At 41.1% G+C, this 19,081-nt stretch overlaps 1 long non-coding RNA gene across 1 annotated transcript; it reads left to right on the top strand.

Moving 5' to 3' along the window:
• Positions 1-379: 379 nt before the first annotated feature.
• LOC144338579 (uncharacterized) lies at positions 380-18,787 on the top strand. Its single transcript, XR_013412824.1, has 2 exons — positions 380-1,137; positions 18,051-18,787. It is a non-coding gene; the product is annotated as an uncharacterized LOC144338579 (long non-coding RNA).
• The last annotated feature ends 294 nt before the right edge of the window (positions 18,788-19,081 follow it).

The following is a 19,081-nucleotide window of genomic DNA, read 5'->3' as shown; positions in this document are numbered from 1 at the left end:
TAAGCCAAACCAATTTCCTAGCTTTTTTATTGTTTTGAAGGGCATGAGGAAGCCATGTTCGATGAAGTCAGATGGATCTGGGTTCAGGGTCTGTTTTTATAGCCAACAGAAGTGTGACCACAGACAAACTATTTAACTTGCCTGGACCTTAATGTCTCTAATCTGAAGAACATATTTTTGTATAATTACTGATGTGTTAGTACCTATTATAACAAAATGGTGGCTTTCACTATTAAAATGGATTGCTCTGACTTTTGACTTCAACTGGCCACTAATGAGGTCACTATGTGGTGTTCTACCGCTCTTGGAGACGTAAGGTATTATTCTGGCTGAACTCTTATTCCTGTGGCAAATAACGAACCATTCTCCTTCCTTCAAGGGTGACCTCCTGCTCATGGAAAGTAAAACAAGTTATGAAGACTTGCTGCACCCAGAGGCATCCTTCATGATTAAAGGATAAACACACAAGTCTTTCGAGCAAAATAGAATGTTTCTTTACAACAATTAAAACAATCTTCCCCAATCACATACGATGGCTGTTTTGAAGCTGTTTTCCCACTCCAAGGTCAGACAGGGGCCAGGACTCTATTATTTCATCTCCAGAATTTACTTCACTTGTAGCTTAATAAGAACCAAGCATGCCTCTGGCCAACAAAAAAGCTGATTACATACAAGGCTGCATTATTGCTCTACAGCCTCCAGTAGCATATCCCCCATGGCCCCTTGCTTCTGTGCATGCTACATGGTCCCTACTTCTCACTGAAAAGTGTGCTAACCTATCTTGCAGACCCCCAGTCCCCACAGCCTGCTCCTTCTGGGGCATATCAGTTTCAGTGAATGACACCAACATCACTATTGTCAATCACAACAGAAATCTGGTGGTCAGCTTTGGATGGTGGAGAGAAGAGAACCATTTCCTTCGGAGTTTAACTTTGAAGGGCCTTCCAAATCTAGCCCATTTCTAAGCTCCAGTCTCACTACCCTCATTATGACTACTCTCATGTCCTACTTCAACTGTTAAAATAACCATTCCAAGTCTGCCTCCAAAAGTTCAACATCACTGGAGAGTAAAGGTGAAACATATCAGAGATCATATCATGAAGATCTTCGTATGCTGTGCTAAGGAGAGTTTATTTGGTAAGTAATGGGGAGCCAAGTGATGGGAACAGATTTGCATTTTAGAAAAGTCATTCTTACTGCAAGTGTAGATGGTGAACTAAAGATATACGAGTAGAAGAGAGCGAGCGCAGGCTACAGAGGCAATCGCAATAATCTCTGTGAAAGGGTAATCATAAACTTAAGTAGTGTGGTGACAGTGGAGATGGAGCAGATGGGATGGTGTGAGAAACAGTAATGTGGTAGAAATAAAAGGATTGGCATTTACCAGGTCCCAGGGGATGAGATGGACCAGAATCTCAGATAATGAAAACGTTTGTGTCTTAGAATGGCTGGAAACATTTACACTGGAAAACAGAAAATGCAATGAGATGAAATATTTCTTTAAATACCTCAAGAGCTGTCAGAGGGGAAAAGAAACTCTGATGATTCAGTTTCTGAATGTCTTCCGAAGGCAAAACAAAGGCGGCTGAAGTTGGGAAATGTGGATTTGAGTTTGGTATAAATACAGCATTCTCTGAAAGATTTCTACTAAAGGTTGCCCCAGATGGGCTCAGATGGGGAGTTCATTAATTCACAGATAGGTTCAGTCTCTAGTTGCAAAATGTGGATGATTCATTTGTAAACATGAAGATTCCTTCAAATGTGATGATTCTAGGATTCTCTGTGGCCCAGAGGACTAACCTCATGAAGAGGCACAACAATGTCATCAAGATAGCGCTGGGCTGGTAATCTGGTGCCCAATGGTCTGGCCCAGTTCTGTGCCTGCCTAACTTACAGAGTGACATTAAGTCAGTTGCTTTTTTTCTCCCTGGGTCTTCCCTCAACATAAAAAAACAAGGAGTTGGTATAAATAATAATAATAAAAACAAAAATAGCAAATACCCCGTGAATAGTAGCTGCTTTTGTTGTGGTCAAGCATCATGCCCCATCTTTCATGTATTTTATGGTCTTTAATCCTTACAACCACACTATGGGCATTATTCATCTCTCCATTCTACAAACAAGGAGGCTGGGGTTCACAGAGATTATCTCCTTTGTTGTTCTTACATGTTGTGATTCTGTTGTTCCAGTGTCAATGGAGGTTGAAGCTAAGTCTTGTTATTACAGCCCACTAGAGAAAAGACTCACAAACTGCTGAAGAAGTCCCTGCCTTTTCTGGGGTTTGATTATTGCACCTTCCCTGGCTTCTGAAAGAGATCCCAAGATCCTACTTCTTACTCAAACTGGCTGGCATTTCCACTCCACGAACCAATACTCTAGTTCTTAGGTAACTTAAAGCTGAGTGGAGGATATAATTTTATACACACAAATAGGCACAAATGGCCATCTTTCCCTCTCTTGAGATCAGGTACCATGTCTGATTCACTTTTGTTCGCTCAGTAACTAGTGCAGGGTCTGGCATTTCTCAGGCACTCTACCAGTATTTGTTGAATGAAAGGCTTGTGAAATACTTCATAATGGTTATGAAAAATGTATTCACAATAACTGTTAGAGTATATATACATTCCACATCTACTATGAGCACAGAACTGAACTCAAAGTGGGAAAAGGGCAAATTTGTAGGAGAAAAAAAATTTTTTTTCCTTTTTTTTTTTTTTTTGAGACAGAGTCTTGCTCTGTCACCCAAGCTGGAGTGCAGTGGTGTGATCTTGGCTCACTGCAACCTCTGCCTCCCAGGTTCAAGCAATTCTCCTGCCTCAGCCTCCCGCGTAGCTGGGATTACAGGAGTGAGTCACCACACCATATTAATTTTTGTATTTTAGTAGAGACGGGGTTTCACCATGTTAGCCAGGCTGGTCTCGAACTCCTGACCTCAGATGATCCACCCTCCTCAGCCTCCCAAAGTGCTGGGATCACTGGCGTGAGCCACCGCACCCAGTCAGAAAAATTTTTAAAAATTAGAACATACATTATTTGAGATGCCCACTAGCACCCAACTGGAGCTCTCTAATAGACATCCAGATATACCAATAGCGGAGCAACACAGGAGGGTGGGTCTATGAATAGAAATTTCAGAGTGATAGTACCTAGATAGGTGGCATTTAAGTCCATGGGACCAGGTGGGATCACCAAAGGAGTAAGAGTAAAGACAGAAAATAGGACATAACCAAAGGAAAGCATCCTTAAGCACTCCAATATAGAAAATGGGGAAATGTGGGGATGTGGGGAGGTGGGGAGGGAAACCAATAAAAGGGACTAAAAGTCATAGCAAATGTTTAGGAGAAAAGCCAGAAGTTAAGGGAAGTGTCCCTGAAGCTAAGTGAAGAAAAGAAGAAAAAGAAATGATTGATTCAAGTGCCGTTGAGAGTTTAAGAAACACGAATTTACCATAGTATTTGGCAATGGGCAGGTGACTGGTAATACTGATGAGGACAGTTCAGAGACGTGGTGACACTGATGACGGCACAGAGATGAACATTTGCACAGAAGGCTGTGTTGATCCCTTGCTTCTTTGATTTCACATCCATCCCATTCCACACTTCTTAGTTTTACATTGCAAGGAAATTCAGTTTCTAATATTCCTTGCCAAGTGGCTTCAGAGCAGATCATATTTATGGGAGAAACTGGCAGAAAAATTACTGGTGGACAGAAGGAAAAGACCAGCTAGAATATGTCTCTCCCTGCTTTGAGTAGCCCCTCCAACAGGGCTTGCATCTTCTCCATGATTCTGTCTACCACTGGACAATCCTCTCTTTGTGGATCCAAGTTCTTACTGAGTAGACCTGCTGAGGCTCCAGCTTCCTTGGAGCTTTGGAAACAATAGCTCCTTCCTCCATCTCCCTCATCCTCCTTCTGGTAGTGGCCTTCTACTGTGGTTAATATTGGAGTTACCTTACCTTTTCCTGGCCACTCTTTCATCTCTTCCCCATGCACAGCCCACTCCCAGAGACACGTCTGGCTTTATCCATTTTATTTTTGGTCAGCAAAATCTGGAGCCCTGCGTTCCACACATTCTGGGCTATTATCTAGGCATCCCTGTGGTTTCCAAGCACATTTTTGAAAAGGACATGGGGACCTGATCCATTGGGTGTTTTAGGGAATGGCCCCTGGGGTGGCTGATAGCCTATTAATAGCTAGAGTAGATTATGCCTTCTCCTGAGGCATAATCCCTCTCCCAGGTACAGTGGGCAGAGTCATCCACAGGAAAGGTTTAAGCAAATAAATGTGCTACCGTTATTTCTAAGTGTCCCATCTGAAGAATGCTGAAAAGAAGGCACACACATAAATTAACTTAGCATGCTTTGCATAAATGAGTGGGAGGCAAATTCAGTGGGCTACAGAAATGGGAAGGGGAGTCTCAATTTCACCCAATTATTTTCTCCAGGTGAATAATGTTTGATATTTGAAAATATTAAAATCTGAGCTTCTTAGATTTTGAGTTTCTTGGTGTAATTCTTGTATCTCTAGGACTCCCAAGTCTATTCACGTAAATTGTGTCCCTTTAATAATAATAGCCCATATTTCACTGGCCTTTCCCCCAATCTGCTTCTGCAGACCCTTTAAACCATCCCAAATGTTCTACTGGGCTGGCTCTTCTCTGTCTCCCCAACACCCATCACATGGTGCCAGTTCTTGGCTAGGTTCTGATAACACCTTCTTCCCTTCTCCCTTCTGACCTAAGGGTGGTAAATCTTTCCTTTAGGTGCTGGCCCCTGGGTGCCTCACCGTCTGTAATAGTTAATGCTGAGTGTCAACTTGATTGGATTGAAGGATACAAAGTATTGATCTTGGGTGTGTCGGTGAGGGTGTTGTCAAGAGATATTAACATTTGAGTCAGTGGGCTGGGGAAGGCAGACGCACCGTTAATTTGGTGGGCACAATCTAATCAGCTGCCAGCGAATGTAAAGCAGGTAGAAAAACATGAAAAGCAGAGACTGGTCCAGCCTCCCAGGCTACCTCTTTCTCCCATGCTGGATGCTTCCTGCTCTCGAACATTGGACTCCAAGTTCTTCAGTTTTGGGACTCTGACTGGCTCTCCTTGCTTCTCAGCTTACAGACAGTCTATTGTGGGACCTTGTGATGGTGTAAGTTAATACTTAATAAACTCCCCTTTATATATATATATATGAACCATATATATATGAACCATATATATGAACCATATATATGAATGTTATATACATATGAACCTTATATATATATAAAACCTTACATATAAGGTAATATATATATAACCTTGTATATAACCTCACACATATATAAGGTTATATATATGAACCCTTATATATATGGTTCCTATATATATGGTTCATATATATATATGTGGTTCATATACACATATATATACAAAGGGGAATTTATTAAGTACTAACTTACACAATCACAAGGTCCCACAATAGACCATCTGCAAGCTGAGAAGCAAAGAGCCAGTCGGAGTCCCAAAACTGAAGAACTTAGAGTCCAATGTTGGAGGGCAGGAAGCATCCAGCATGGGAGAAAGATATAGGGTGGGAGCCTTTATATTCGCTGGCAGCTGATTAGATTGTGCCCACCAAATTAACGGTGCGTCTGCCTTCCCCAGCCCACTGACTCAAATGTTAGTATCTCTTGACAACACCCTCACAGACACACCCAGGATCAATACTTTGTATCCTTCAATCCAATCAAGTTGACACTCAGTATTAACCATCACAGATGGTGAGGCACCCAGGGACCAGCGCCTAAAGGAAGGATTTACCACCCTTAGGTCAGAAGGGAGAAGGGAAGAAGGTGTTATCAGAGCCTAGCTGAGAACTGGCACCATCTGACAGGGGTGTTGGGGAGACAGAGAAGAGCCAGCCCAGTAGAACATTTGAGATGTGCTAAAGGGCCTGCAGAAGCAGATGGGGGAAAAGGCCATATAAGGTTTATACATATATATAAAGGTTCATATAAAGGTTCATATATATATATATATATATATATAAAAATAAATGTTCATATAAAGATTCATATATATATGAAGGTTCATATATATAAAGGTTCATACATATATAAAGGTTCATATAGAGAGGTTATATATAAAGGTTCATAAAGGTTCATATTATATATATAAATACACACACACACACACACACACACACACACACATATATATGAACCTTTGTGCCAGAAGGAACAGCTTTCCCATCCCCAGTAGTGGCAACATCCCCTCCCTGACCCATGCTGCCATCAGTCTTTCCACCTTTGAGGAGATAAGCCCTGCACTGCCTGAGGCAACAGTGATGACCTCCCCTGAGGCAGTTTCCAGGCAAGATAATGTTGATTCTCTTCAGGAGTCACTTTAACACCTCTGTTTACTTCTAGACCTATAACTAGATTAAAGTCCCAGCAGGCCCCTAGAGGTGAGGTTGAGAGTGTGACCCACGAGGTGGTGCGCTACACTCAAAAATAACTGTTGGAGTTCTCTAATGTATGTAAACAGCAATCTGGACAACAGAAATGGGAATGGATATTAAGGCTATGAGATAACAGTGGAAGGAAGAGAGTTGGATCAGGCTGAATTTGTTGATTTGGGTCCACTAAGTAGGGACTCTGCTTTTGATGCAGCTCAGGGAGTTAAAAAAAAAAAAAAAAAAAAGTTCTAATAGTTTATTTGCTTGGTTAGCTGAAATATGGATTTAAAGATGCCCCACTGTGAGTGAGCTGGAAATGCCTGATCTCCCTTGGTTTAATGTACAGGAAGGGATCCAAAAGCTTAGGGAGATTGGGATGGTGGAATGGATTAGTCACTTTAGACCTACTTATCCCAGCTGGATAATTCTTTCCACAGGAATTAATTTAATTTACCCTGATACTACGAATGATTGGATAGACTGGTTTAACCATATATTTATTAACTTTAGTTACTATTATTTTGAATAAAATATTGCTAATTGAGTAGTGGAAAACATTACTTCATTTCAACAAACTTACTAGATAGTTTGAATCTTATGCCATGCCTTTATCTGTGAAGTGAATTTCTTATGTGTATTGAGTTTTAGTTGGTAATGATTAACTTTGAAAAAATTAATTGCTTTTCACAGCTTGCTTTTCTTTGTGGATAGTGCATGTCACAGAATATTCTGAATCTCAAGCTTTCTTCCCTATCCATCCAGACCAAATTCCCAACTTCTTACCACTGAAAGATGTTTTTCATCAAGTGAGCTCAGACCTGATCACCTAAAAGGACAAGTTGTTCTTTGGCCAATGCCCTTGCAAGATATACCCTTGACCAATGCCTTGCAAAATAGATTTGTGAGGGCAGCACCTACATCTTTGAAGAGCCCTGTAATTGCTTTTCTCTGTATGTCAGATGTAACAGTGGAAACTGCAGTCACTCAACTACAAAATTTAAATACAGTGGGAATAATTGGATCTTGAGGTGTCAGGGACCAAGTGGCAGCACTGAACCATCAAAGGCAAGGTGGGCCTAGCTACTGTAATGGACAGCAGTGGTAAAGCTGCAATCAGCATAGTCCGACTTGTGTAGAGCTCTGGCATTGGCTAATTAATCATGGTGTTCCTAGAAGGGAAATTGATAGGTAGCCTACTGCATTCCTACTTAATTTATACAAGCAGAAAACTTCTAGGTCAAATGGACAAAATATTAATTTGAATTATAAAAACAGAATCATGGCCCCTCATTAAATTTCCAGACTTGAACCAGTTTACAGACCCAGAACCCCTTGAAAGAAGGGGAGGCCGGGTCCCCTTGAGGAAGGACCCCACTATATTACTGACAATTTATGTAGTGAATCTTTCTCCCATGCTTCCCTGAGGAGACCTCTGGCATTTTACTAGTGTAATTGTGCACTGGGGAAAGGGAAATGATCAGACATTTGGGGGACTACTGGACACTAGCTCTGAGCTGATGTTGATTCCAGGGGAATCAACCCAAAACATCATTGTGGTCCTCCAGTTAAAGTAGGGGCATAAGAAGGTCAGGTAATTAATGGAGTTTTAGTTCAGGGCCTATTTACAGAGGGTCCAGTAGGTCCCTGGATTCATCTTGTGGTCATTTCCCCAGTACCAGAATGCATGATTGGCATAGGCATACTTAGCAACTGGCAGAACCTTCACATTGGCTCCCTGACTGGTAGGGTGAGGGCTATTATGGTGGGAAAGGCCAAGCAGAAGCCATTAGAGCTGTCTCTACATAGAAAAATAGTAAATCAAAAACTATCAAAACAAATAATAAATAAAAAAACAAATAGTAAATCAAAAACAATATGGAGATTAGTGCCACCATCAAGGACTTGAAAGATGCAGGGGTGATGATTCCCACCCCATCCCTGTTCAACTCTCCCATTTGGCCTGTGCAGAAGACAGATGGATCTTGGAGAATGACAGTGGATTATCATAAGCTTAACCAAGTGGTGACTCCAATTGCAGCTGCTGTAGCAGATATGGTTTCATTGCTTGAATAATGTATACCTGGTATGCAGTCATTGACTCGGCAAATGTCTTTCTCCATTCCTGTCCATAGGGCCCACCAGAAGCAATTTGCCTTCAGCTGGCAAGGCCAGCAATATACCTTTACTGTTCTACCTCAGAGGTGTAGCAACTCTCCAGCTCTGTCATAATCTTATTTGGAGAGACCTTGACAGCTTTTTGCTTCTGCAAAATATCACCCTGGTTCATTACATTGGTGACACAATGCTGATTGGATCCGGTGAGCAAGAAGTAGCAAACACACTGGACATATTGGTGAGACATTTCTTTGCCAGAGGATGGGAAATAAATCTAACTAAAATTAAGGAAACTTCTACCTCAGTAAAATGTCTAGGGGTCCAGTGGTGTGGGGCCTGTCAAGATATTCCTTCTAAGGTGAAGGATAAGTTGCTGCATTTGGCCGCTCCTACAACCAAGAAAGAGGCACAATGCCTACTGGGCTGATTTGGAGTTTGGAGGCAATGTGGTCCTCATCTGGGTGTGTTACTATGGCTCATTTAATGAGTGACCTCAAAGGCTGCCAGTTTTGAGTGGGATCCAGAACAGGAGAAGGCTCTGCAACAGGTCCAGGCTGCTGTGCAAACTGCTCTGCCACTTGGGTTACATGACCCAGGAGATCCAATGGTGCTTGAGGTGTCAGTAACAGACAGGGATTCTGTTTGGAGCCTTTGGCAGGCCCCCATAGGTGAATCGCAGCAGAGACCTCTAAGATTTTGGAGCAAGGCCCTGCCATCTTCTGCAGATAACTACTCTCCTTTTGAGAGACAGCTCTTGGACTGTTACTGAACTTTGGTGGAAACTGAACATTTGACTATGGGTCATCAAGTCACCATGTGACCTGAACTGCCTATCATGAACTGGGTGCTTTCTGACCCCCCTTTGCCATAAGGTGGGTCATGCACAGCAGCATTCCATCATCAAATGGAAGTGGTATATATGTGATTGGGCTCGAGCAGGTCCTGAAGGCACAAGTAAGTTACGTGAGGAAGTGGCTCAAATGCCCATGGTCTCCACTCCTGCCACCCTGCTTGCTCTCCCCCAGGCTGTACCGATGAACTCATGGGGAGTTCCCTATAATCAATTGACAGAGAAAGAAGACCTGGTTTAGAGATGATTCTGCATGATATGCAGGAACCATGCAAAAGTGGACAGCTATAGCACTACAGCCCTTTTCTAGGACATCCCTGAAGGGCAACAGTGAAGGGAAATCTTCCCAGTTGGCAGAACATCAAGCAGTACACCTGGTTGTGCACTTTGCATGAAAGAAGAAATGGCCAGATGTGCGATTATATACTGATTTATTGGCTGTAGCCAATGGTTTGGCTGGATGGTCAGGGACTTGGAAGAAGCATGATTGGAAAATTGGTGACAAATATGGGGAAGAGGTATGTGGATGGACCTCTCTGAGTGGCCAAAAACTGAAGATATTTGTATCCTATGTGAGTGCTCACCAACAGGTGACCTCAGCACAGGAGGATTTTAATAATCAAGTGGATAGAATGGCCTGTTATGAGCACACCACTCAGCCTCTTTCCCCAGCCACCCCTGTCATTGCCCAATGGGCCCATGAACAAAGTGGCCATGGTGGTCGGAATGGAGGCTATGCATAGGCTTAGCAACATGGACTTCCACTCACCAAGGCTGACCTGGCCACGGCCATTGCTGAGTGCCCAATTTGACAGCAGCAGACACTAACCCTGAACCTTGATATAGCACCATTACTCAGGGTGATCCGTCAGCTACCTGGTGGCAGGTTGAATATATTCAACCTCTTCCATCATGGAAAGGGAAGAGGTTTGTCCTCACTGGAATAGACACTCTGGATATAGATTTGCCTATCCTGCACACAATTCTTCTGCCAAGAAGTCCATCTGTGGACTCACGGAATGCCTTATCCACTGTCATGGTATTCCACACAGCATGGCCTGACCAAGGCACTCACTTTATGGCTAAAGAACAACCTGCTCCTGAATGACTACTGGGTATATAATGAAATGAAGGCAGAAATAAAGATGTTCTTTGAAATCAATGAGAACAAAGATACAACATACCAGAATCTCTGGGACACATTTAAAGCAGTGTGTAGAGAGAAATTTGTAGCACTAAATGCCCACAAGAGAAAGCAGGAAAGACCTAAAATTGACACCCTAACATCACAATTAAAAGAACTAGAGAAGCAAGAGCAAACACATTCAAAAGCTAGCAGAAGGCAAGAAATAACTAAGATCAGAGCAGAACTGAAGGAGATAGAGACACAAAAAACCCTCCAAAAAAATCAATGAATCCAGGAGCTGGTTTTTTGAAAAGATCAACAAAATTGATAGACCGATAGCAAGACTAGTAAAGAAAAGAGAAGAATCAAATAGATGCAATAAAAAATGATAATGGGGATATCACCACCGGCCCCATAGAAATACAAACTACCATCAGAGAATACTATAAACACCCCTACGCAAATAAACTAGAAAGCCTAGAAGAAATGGATACTTTCCTGGACACTTACACTCTCCTAAGACTAAACCAGGAAGAAGTTGAATCCCTGAATAGACCAATAGCAGGCTCTGAAATTGAGGCAATAATTAATAGCCTACCAACCAAAAAAAGTCCAGGACCAGATGGATTCACAGCTGAATTCTACCAGAGGTACAAGGAGGAGTTGGTACCATTCCTTCTGAAACTATTCCAATCAATAGAAAAAGAGGGACTCCTCCCCAACTCATTTTACGATGCCAACATCATCCTGATACCAAAGCCTGACAGAGATACAACAACAACAAAGAATTTTAGACCAATATCCTTGATGAACATCAATGCAAAAATCCTCAATAAATACTGGCAAACCAAATCCAGCAGCACATCAAAAAGCTTATCCACCATGATCAAGTGGGCTTCATCCCTGGGATGCAAGGCTAGTTCAACATATGCAAATCAAATGTAATCCAGCATATAAACAGAACCAAAGACAAAAACCACATGATTATCTCAGTAGATGCAGAAAAGGCCTTTGACAAAATTCAACAGCCCTTTATGCTAAAAACTCTCAAATTCGGTATTGATGGAAGGTATCTCAAAATAATAAGAGCTATTTATGACAAACCCATAGCCAATATCATACTGAATGGGCAAAAACTGGAAGCATTCCCTTTGAAAACTGGCACAAGACAGGGATGCCCTCTTTCACCACTCCTATTCAACATAGTGTTGGAAGTTCTGGCTAGGGCAATCAGGCAAGAGAAAGAAATCAAGGGTATTCAGTTAGGAAAAGAAGAAGTCAAATTGTCCCTGTTTGCAGATGACATGATTGTATATTTAGAAAACCCCATTGTCTCAGCCCAAAATCTCCTTAAGCTGATAAGCAAATTCAGCAAAGTCTCAGTATACAAAATCAATGTGCAAAAACCACAAGCATTCTTATACACCAGTAACAGACAGAGAGCCAAATTATGAATGAACTCCCATTCACAATAGCTTCAAAGAGAATAAAATACCTAGGAATCCAACTTACAAGGGGTGTAAAGGACCTCTTCAAGGAGAACTACAAATCACTGCTCAGTGAAATCAAAGAGGACACAAACAAATGGAAGAACATACCATGCTCATGGATAGGAAGAATCAATATCGTGAAAATGGCCATACTGCCCAAGGTAATTTATAGATTCAATGCCATCCCCATTAAGCTACCAATGACTTTCTTCACAGAATTGGAAAAAACTGCTTTAAAGTTCATATGGAACCAAAAAAGACCCTGCATTGCCAAGACAATCCTAAGCCAAAAAAACAAAGCTGGAGGCATCACACTAGCTGACTTCAAACTATACTACAAGACTACAGTAACCAAAACAGCATGGTACTGGTACCAAAACAGAGATATAGACCAATGGAACAGAACAGAGCCCTCAGAAATAATACCACACATCTACAGCCATCTGATCTTTGACAAACCTGACAAAAACAAGAAATGGGGAAAGGATTCCCTGTTTAATAAATGGTGCTGGGAAAATTGGCTAGCCATAAGTAGAAAGCTGAAACTGGATCCTCTCCTGACTCCTTATACGGAAATTAATTCAAGATGGATTAGAGACTTGAATGTTAGACCTAAAACCATAAAAACCCTAGAAGAAAACCTAGGTAATACCATTCAGGACATAGGCATGGACAAGGACTTCATGTCTAAAACACCAAAAGCAACGGCAGCAAAAGCCAAAATTGACAAATGGGATCTCATTAAACTAAAGAGCTTCTGCACAGCAAAAGAAACTACCATCAGAGTGAACAGGCAACCTACAGAATGGGAGAAAATTTTTGCAATCTACTCATCTGACAAAGGGCTAATATCCAGAACCTATAAAGAACTCAAACAAATTTACAAGAAAAAAACAAACAACCCCATCAAAAAGTGGGCAAAGGATATGAACAGAAGAAGACATTTATGTCTTCAGAAGAAGACATTTGTGCAGGCAACAGACACAAAAAAATTCTCATCACTGGCCAGAGAAATGCAAATCAAAACCACAATGAGATACCATCTCACACCAGTTAGAATAGTGATCATTAAAAAGTCAGGAAACAACAGGTGCTGGAGAGGATGTGGAGAAATAGGAACACTTTTACACTGTTGGTGGGATTGTAAACTAGTTCAACCATTATGGAAAACAGTGTGGCGATTCCTCAAGGATCTAGAACTAGAAATACCATTTGACCCAGCCATTCCATTACTGGGTATATACCCAAAGGATTATAAATTATGCTGCTATAAAGACACATGCACACATATGTTTATTGTGGCACTATTCACAATAGCAAAGACTTGGAATCAACCCAAATGTCCATCAGTGACAGACTGGATTACGAAAATGTGGCACATATACATCATGGAATACTATGCAGCCATAAAAAAGGATGAGTTCATGTCCTTTGTAGGGACATAAATACAGCTGGAAACCATCATTGTCAGCAAACTATTGCAAGCACAGAAAACCAAACACCACATGTTCTCACTCATAGGTGGGAATTGAACAATGAGATCACTTGGATGGGGAAGGGGAACATTACACACTGGGTCCTATTGTGGGGAGGGGGGCAGGGGGAGGGATAGCATTAGGAGATATACCTAATGTAAATGACTAGTTAATAGGTGCAGCACGCCAACATGGCACATGTATACGTATGTAACAAAGCTGCACATTGTACACATGTACCCTAGAACTTAAAGTATAATTAAAAAAAAAAAAGAGGCATGGCAGTGAATTCATGCTTATGGAATTTGCTAGTCTTATGTTCCCCATCATCCTGAAGCAGCTGGATTGATAAAAGTGGTGGAATGGCCTTTTGAAGTCACAATTACAACACCAGCTAGGTGACAGTACTTTGCAGGGCTGGGACAAAGTTCTCCAGAAAGCCATGCATGCTCTGAATCAGCATCCAATATATGACACTGTTTCTCCCATAGCCAGGATTCATGGGTCCAGGATTCAAGGGATGGAAGTGGAAGCAGAAATGGCACCACTCACCATCACCTCTAGTGATCCACTAGAAAATTTTTGCTTCCTGTTCCCACGACATTATGTTCTGCTGGCCTAAAGGTCTTAGTTCCAGAGGGAGGAACACTGCCACCAGGAGACACAACAATGATTCCATTAAACTTGAAGTTAAGATTGCCACCTGGACACTTTGGGCTCCTCCTACCTTTAAGTCAACAGGCTAAGAAGGGAGTTACAGTGTTGACTGGGGTGACTGACCAGACTATCAAGATGAAGTCAGTCTACTACTTCACAATGGAGGTAAGTAAGAGTATGCATGGAATACAGGAGATTCATTAGGGCATCTCTTAGTATTACCATGTCCTGTGATTAAGGTCAACGCGAAACTACAACAGCTCAATCTAGGCAGGACTACAAATGGCCCAGACCCCTCAGGAATGAAGGTTTGGATCACTCCACTAGGAAAAAAAAACACAACCTGCTGAGGTGCTTGCTGAATACAAACGGAATGAATACAGAATGGCTAGTAGAAGAAGGTAGTCATCAACACCAGTTACTACCACATTACCAGCTGCAGAAATGGGAACTGTAATTGTCATGAGTATTTCTTCTTTTGCTAAAATCATGTTTGTACATGTATACACTTGTACTAAGAAAATATCTTCATTTTATTTGCTTTTTCTGTATGGTGTGACATAGGATTTATTGACTTCATATCAGCATTTAAGTATTGTTAACTTTATATAATAGTATTTGGGTTGGGGATTGGTGCCTTTCCGGTTGTATGAAGGATAGTTGTATTATGTTAGGTGTAATTATGACATTATTGTCTTTATGATTATGTATGATCTCAGGAGATGTGTATAGGTTCAAGTTGACAGGGGTTAGAATTGTGATGGTTAATGCTGAGTGTCAACTTGATTGGATTGAAGGATACAAAGTATTGATCCTGGGTGTGTTGGTGAGGGTGTTGTCAAGAGGTATCAACATTTGAGTCAGTGGGCTGGGGAAGGCAGATCCACCCTTAATCTGGTGGGCACAATCTAATCAGCTGCCAGCCAATATAAAGCAGGCAGAAAAATGTAAATGGAGAGATGGGCCTAGCCTTCCAGCCTACCTCTTTCTCCCATGCTGGATGCTTCCTGCCCTCGAACATTGGACTCCAAGTTCTTCAGTTTGGGGACTTGGACTGGCTGTTCTTGCTCCTCAGCTTACAGATGGCCTATTGTGGGACCTTGTGATCATATACGCTTATACTTAATAAATTCACGTTTATAATATATCTATGTATATCCTATTAGTTCTTTCCCTCTAGAGAACCCTAATACACCATCCTTGATTAAATCCCTTCACCCTCTCTCGATCTTTGTAAAAATTCTCCTCATTAAATTATTGTTCAGTGAAGCCCTGCTGACTTTACTGCCTCTTTCCTGCCAAGACCAAGATGCTATATAAAGATACTTCTTGGAGTCCCGGGGGAGCCAGATTAAATCCAAGGAAACGTTTTCCTTTGCCATTATTAGCATTTAACATTGGATGTATTGATTCAGTGCCTGCCCTGGGTTAGGCATCCTCTCGTTCTAACTGCCCTGACTGTGGTTTATACTTTGACACTACAGGAGGACCTCTCATCCCTGCTGGGTTCTGCTTGGCATGACTCACTTTGTGTCACATTGCTGTTGCTGCCAGTCTCCTGATGTTCACAAAGTTGCAAGTGCTTGCTGTGCCCAAGTGGAGTCATGTTTCCTAGAGCCTTCACTATGCTGAGGCCATGACAGTTCCACCCAGGGTTGAGGAGAACATTCCCCTCTCCTACCGTGACAATCTCACTGAGCACAGCTGTCTCTAGTTACAAAAAGCATCCTCCCTCTCCATGAAAATAGTTCCCTTTGGCCTTCTCCTGGAGGCCCCCCTTCCATGGTCTCGAACACAGGTTTGTGCAGCTGGTCTAGGAGTGGTAATAGTATTATGACAAAAAAGATTCTATGACCAGGTAAGTCTGGGAAACACTGGATTTAAAGAGCTAAGAAGGAAGTTTTTTTTCCCCCTAATTACTCAGAGCCTCTAAGTGCACTGTGAATTTCCAAAAGGGGGTTTATTCAATACAGCATCTTCCCATGTTATTTGGTCACGAAACACTTCTATCAATGAGCATTTCACAGAAAACACTTCCATGAAATCCTGGTTAATGGTTGTATTAGTCTGTTCTCACGTTGCTATAAAGATATTAAACTGAGACTGGGTAATTTATGAAGGAAAGAGGTTTAAATTGACTCACAGTTCCACATGGCTGGGGAGGCCCCAGGAAACTTACAATCATGGTGGAAGGCAAAGGGGAAGCAAGGACCTCTTTACATGGCGGCAGAATAGAGAAGATCAAGGAGTGAAGGGGGAAGACCCCATATAAAACCATCAGATCTCATGAGAACTCACCCACTATCATGAGAACAGCATAGAGGAAACCACCCCCATGATCCAATCACCTTCCACCAGGTCCCTCCCTAGACACATGGGGATTGTGGGAATTATAATTCAAGGTGAGATTTGGGTGGGGATACAGCCAAACCTTATCAATGGTGTCACTGCTTTCCAGTAAAACTAGTATATTAGTATTTTCATTAATTTATAGTAACAATAAATTTTTTCATTTTTTACATTTTTACCTTAGGCAGACAGTATGGAATTGTCCATGAGGGGCTGCTTCGAAGAGAGGCAACATAGTGGAACATAACTGGAGCTGGGCTCAGCCAGACTTGAGTTGGAATTCTCTCAGTCATTGGGTGGCATTAGGCAAATCACTTAACATTTCTGGGCCTCAGTTTTCACTTCAGTAAAATGGAACCAATATATGCCATTAAATGTGATGAAAATAGAAAAGTATCTATCCCAGTTTCTGGAACATAAAGGGTGCTCAACAAATGTGATTTCCCCTCCTTAGAACAAATCTTTCACATGGGCTTATCTTTTATCAGGAGCCTCATTGACTATTTCTAGATTTTTCTCCAGGATCTAAAGGATGGGTAGGACTAGAGAGGCAGACAATAGGTCTTAGTGAATTAGAGAACATTAAATCAAGAGGGAAACAAATCATCTTTATAATCTCAACTCATTTGCTATGGCTGCAGCTGGAATAGCTTTGAATTCTTGGAACTGACTTTTGATAATACCCTTCGAGGCAAAATCTACAAGGATTTCTTTTTCTCATGTCAAATCTGGAAAAAAGTATTTTCTCCTCTAGTTTCTATTTCTTTTTCATGATGTTACATAATCCTTGTTACAAAAATAATTCACACAAAATTCCACCACCCAAACACATCAGATATTTTCATTTTTGTTGGTGACTTTTGGTCTTTACAGTGTATCCAGGTTGATGCCTTGTCTTCAAAATTATTCCTAATTATTACATTATATTCAAAGACTATCATGAGGATTAAATTATGGTAATGTTTGAAAACAAAATCTGCTCTACTGATTGGTACAAGATTATGTTCCCACTATTAAATAATTTTGATGTTTGCAATCTTTCTATCGTTTTTTGTCATTATGCATGACAAGGATATTTTGAGATACAAATTTTTTTCTTCTATATCTCTGACCTCCCACTCAAACTCAGAGAAGCTGTTCTTACTCCAGCCTGGAGGTAGCTTGAGGCTGGGCTAAAAGCACAGCCATCTCCAAAGTTCTTCTGTTCCTGACTTTTGTTTTCAAAAGCTTGAGGTGGGAGTGAGAGTGGAGCTGAAAGGAGAGGACAGCCAGGGGATCTGGAGAGAGGCAGAGTGTCTTGGAAAAAGTGGGAAGAACATAACTCTTCCTTTCTTTTTTTAATGTTACTATCTCCCAAACCTCCTTGGCATATTAGGGTGTAGAGAGAGAGAAAACTACATTCCCAAGAATATCCAAAAGGCAGGAATCTTATGTCTTCATCCTGGGAGGACAACTGGGAAGGTGGCAAGACCTAAGAAGGGCTGGGAATGGTGTGGGATGTGGGACCTAGAGGAAAGGGTTTTTGGCCTTATGAATGATTCTTTTCTCTTACAGATGACACAGAAACAAGAGAGGGAAGCTGAGTCCCTGAGTCCCAAGCATCGTGAAGGGTGAGGGTGGGTAACAACAGGTAACTCACCACCAACCTCTTCCTAACCCCACAGAGCTTCAGCATCACACATGATCCTTGAGCCATGACACAACTCTGTATTTAGAAAAACCCCAATAATGGAAATTAAATTTCCAGGGCCATGGGAGAAATTGGTTTCAGAGTCAGAAATTGAACTGAATGATAGAAATAGGATACTTATTTTACTGTGAGTGAGCTAAAATTTATATTTGCTACAAATATACGTTGTTTTATTTTTTCTTTCTAGTTTGTTTGCTCAATGATTGATTGGATCTAAAGAATATATATACATATGTATATATATTTTGTATCATCTAGATTTTTGTACAATAAATTCCCTTATGGAGAAATACTGGGTCAAAATATATAAACTTTTTAGATCTCATTTCGTAGTTCCAGATTGCTTTCCACAAGAATTTAATTTACCTTGATATTTAGCATGATTGGATAGACTGGTTTAACCATATATTTATTAACTTTAGTTATTAGTATTTTTAAAATATTGCTAATTGAGTAGTGGAAAATGTTACTTCATTTCAACAAACTTACCAGATAGTTTGAATGTTATGCCATGCCTTTATCTGTCAAGTGAATTTTTTATGTGTATTGAGTTTTTGGTAACAATTAACTTTTAAAAAATAAATTGCTTTTCACAGCTTGCTTTTCTTTGTGGATAGTGCATGTCACAGAATATTCTGCATCTTAAGCTTCCTTCCCTATCCAGACCAAATTCCCAACTTCTTACCACTGAAAGATGTTTTTCATCAAGTGAGCTCAGACCTGATCACCTAAAAGGCCAAGTTGTCCCTTTCAGTTGAGATGGACAGGTTCTAATTAAGCACTACTATGATTATAAGGAAACTATTCACTTATGAAATATAGAGGAAATGTGACAGGGAGTGAGGAAATCCATTGCATTATATAAATGGTTACAGACACCTGGGAGTTAAGAGTC

Source organism: Macaca mulatta, chromosome 1, assembly GCF_049350105.2.
Source record: "Macaca mulatta isolate MMU2019108-1 chromosome 1, T2T-MMU8v2.0, whole genome shotgun sequence".
Lineage (NCBI taxonomy): Eukaryota > Metazoa > Chordata > Mammalia > Primates > Cercopithecidae > Macaca > Macaca mulatta.
The sequence above is the reverse complement of the archived record's forward strand: the minus strand, read 5'-3'. Positions and strand labels throughout refer to the sequence as shown.